Consider the following 3,382-nt stretch of genomic DNA (forward strand, 5'->3'; position numbering starts at 1 on the left):
CCTGCACACAAGAGGTTATTCAGGTATAGGAAAAAAAAAAATAAATTAAAAGTTTAGTTTTCATCGTGAACGTTTTCAGGGCAAAGAGATGAAGAGAGCAGGAGCAGGAAGGGTGGGACTGGGGGAAGGGGAAAAGGACTGGGGAGAAATTGCCAGAAAGCTCTCAAGTTTTAAGGCAGCTCAACCAGCTGTCAGGTAGCAAAGCAGAACAAAGTAGAGCACATTTTGGGAGAAAAGCATCTCTATTTGGAACCACGAGGGCATCCATGGGTTCAGTGCTCTCACACACCACAGAGTCCTGACAACACGTATCTCGTCCTGCGAGTCCCACACTCAATTTTCTGACAGCTCACTCTCCTTTTCTCACACATCCTCCCTGTGTCCCAGGGCATACCTGGTTCTCTGGCTTGCTCCATCCAAAATCAAAAATGTCTCTGTGCCAGGCATGCTCTGAAAGGCTGGTTTGCCACCAGTTTTGCTCACCGTTTACTGCATGGAGTGATATAGGAGGAAAAGCAGAGAGAAAATGAGAAGAAAATTAAAACCTCAGAAACACTCATCTAATTGTTCATATATCACACTACCAGCTCTCAAACAGCACCTTGAAAGGGTTCAGAAGTTGGACAGACTCTTGAGAAACATTTAAACAAGAGGCATTGACATTTGTCAACCAAAGGTGATGGCATTTAAGTTCAAAGTAGGAGCTGGTACCAGTGAATGGCCAGGGCTCGAATTGATGCAGGGCTCGAATTGGCATCCAGGGCTGCAGGAGGCTCTGAAGGGTGTAGGTGGGCAATGAACTGTGAATGGTGGGATGTCATGGAATCCTTTAGGTTGGAAAAGAGTTCTACAATAATTGAGTCCAACCATTAGCCCAGCACTGCCAAGCCCACTGCTAAACCATGTCCCTAAGTGCCATGTCAGAACGCCTTTTAAATCCCTCCAGGGCTGGTGACTGAACTACTTCCCACCTTTCCCTTCTACTTCAGCTTCCCAATCCTCTTTGATTTAAAGGTAATTATGATGCAGTGGGATAATAATTGATACCTGTATGTTCAAAGAAGCTCTTCCTTCCAATTTCCAGAAGTCTGCACTGGGTTCAGAGATGGATCATTAATAACGTCTACTCTAAGGACTATTTTCTTTCCATGTTTTAATGAAACCCAGACAACATACTTTGCCAGCCTTGTTAAACAGAATTAATAGCAATTGCAGAAGGGTAAATCTCCTTAAAATACATTGTTACTATGTTCTAGCACACTGATCTTTTTTCCAGAAGAGGAAATAGGGCTGTCTCTAGGTAGCTCCCTGACATAGGATGTCCACGACTTTGTTTCACCCCAGTTCCTATGTGACCTAGAGGTACCTTCTGTGGGCCAGACACCAAACAAGGAAGAAAGAGCTTCTTTGTGTTGCCTAAAATCTGTGGTGCCCCCCTGCTTGAGTTACTGGAGCACACGAACTCAGCTTCAATGAATCAGGGCCCCATTCCTGCGGTTTTCCTTGTTTTGGAGAAAGTTACCTCACATGGATTGTTCCTAGGATCGTTCATTTGCTTCCTCCTTCTGTGTCTTCAGTGGTTATAATGTTCAAGCTGACCATCAGCTTTACAGACTATCATTAAGTTTAGATTGCAGCTTTTCTTTGGGGTATTTAGCACCAAAATGGGGCAGTAAGAGATTGCTGCTTCAATTAGGGAATTGGATGGTTCAATCAGGGAATTAGGGAAGATGGTTCAAACTACCTCATCTTCTAAAATGATTCCAGTGTATTACAGTGGCACAGGCAGCCTGTGTTTGCAGTTGTCTGTCATGAGCCTAGTCCCAGCCTGCTGCTCCAGCCAGGCGGCATCACTGCTCAGGGATGAGTTTCTGTTGTGAAAGGGGATGACACAGATCCAGATATCACTGGCACAGCAATAATCGCCTCCACCACGCTGCTGTATTAATTCTTCAAGTGGCATCACAGACAAAAAGAGCAAAACTAACACAGATAAGTCCTCTGGGACACTGGACCCTCAGGGCAGATGAGAAATTGCCCTCATCTCGCTCTGGCATCCCACATTGCCTGCTTTCCACAGCTCTGAGTTGTTCTGAGCCATTTTCTCCTCTCGTGTTGTGGCAGGAAGAGCAGCTGGAGATGATGGAGGGAGCTGAATGTAGGAGGAGAGAGAAGCAACTCTGATACGAGGTTTGTAGCTTGGTTCTGTTTGCAGCTTTTTTCGACCAGTGTCTGGAACAGAAAGAGGATCCCAAAATGCCATGTTGGCCTTCAGAATCAGAATTCCTTCATTGCTCATGTGGTCAATCAATCTAATATTTTTCGAAGCCAGAGCACATAATGAGCAGCTTCCCTCTAGACTACTATTGAAACTATATTCATTTGGAACCAGGTTTTGGATTAAACACTTTAAATTTGAAAAAAACGCTTTTTTTTTTCATCCCTCCAGCTCACCTGAGTAGGGACCATAGCTAGGAACCTTTTGCCTTTATCTGTTCCCTTGACTCAGCTTCTGTAGGTTAAAGACCTTTGCAGAGTCCAGTGAAGACAAGAGATCTGCTGCAGACATTCATGGCTTTTAGATTAGACTGAAGATCCTGAATCACTCTTCAAAAAATAAATTGCAGTATGTTGCATATCCACCTTTTAAATGAGGAGAGCCTCCAGCTTGATTACATAGGAAAAGCCATGGGGAGGTAGAAGTTGTAGGTCAGTATTTGCAGGCAGGGATGCAGTAGGAACATTTTTATACTGTGAAATGGGTACAAGAGAAATACCTTGTTTTGCTTCATCAACACAGTGACTTTATGCACATTTGGGTACTATTTCTTTTCATTATGGAAGTATTTTCTGGAGAAAAACGTCTTTATTCATTATAACACTTTCCCACTAACAAGGATCAAAAGTTCCTACTTAAAGTTACTATTATACATGTGGAGGAATAACATGTAAATTTTGATCCAAGACATTCCAAACAGTTTAAATCAAAATGACTGTGAGATAATAAATTATTAGGTCAGTATTAACAGTTAAAGCTGTAGCATTTCATTGAGTACTCTACAGAGGTCATGGCTGGAGGCTAAAAGGGTGAAGCTCATCTGGAAACTGTCCCTACTGAAAATACTTTTGGTATTAGAATGAAAGCTGGGTATAGATTTGACTGAGTTATCAGCTTTAAAATTAGCAGAGATGGTCAAATTGAGAACTTGCCTTGTTTTCCTCTAGTTATTTGCATAAAAATCCTACTTGCTCCAGCCTGCTCATTTCACAACATTTTCATAGATTTGAAATAGGGGCTCGTAAACCCCTGATTATACGCAAGTGTATCACAAGATTTTAATTTTTCTTGATTTTTTATTTATTCAATTCTTCCCACCGTAAA

At 42.3% G+C, this 3,382-nt stretch overlaps 1 long non-coding RNA gene across 2 annotated transcripts; it reads right to left on the reverse strand.

Annotated features, from left to right (window-relative positions):
- Nucleotides 1–242: 242 nt before the first annotated feature.
- LOC127481987 (uncharacterized) lies at nt 243–2,827 on the reverse strand. Of its 2 annotated transcripts, none has more exons than XR_007908394.1 (4): nt 2,644–2,827; nt 2,455–2,556; nt 1,745–2,232; nt 243–489 (listed from the first exon to the last, which is right to left on the reverse strand). It is a non-coding gene; the product is annotated as an uncharacterized LOC127481987 (long non-coding RNA). The 2 variants fall into 2 exon arrangements; XR_007908393.1 differs by having other exon boundaries at nt 2,455–2,559.
- Nucleotides 2,828–3,382: the final 555 nt, after the last annotated feature.

This window comes from Manacus candei, unplaced genomic scaffold (genome assembly GCF_025592945.1).
Source record: "Manacus candei isolate 608988 ecotype Guabito, Panama unplaced genomic scaffold, ASM2559294v1 h1tg000007l, whole genome shotgun sequence".
Taxonomy (NCBI): Eukaryota; Metazoa; Chordata; class Aves; order Passeriformes; family Pipridae; genus Manacus; species Manacus candei.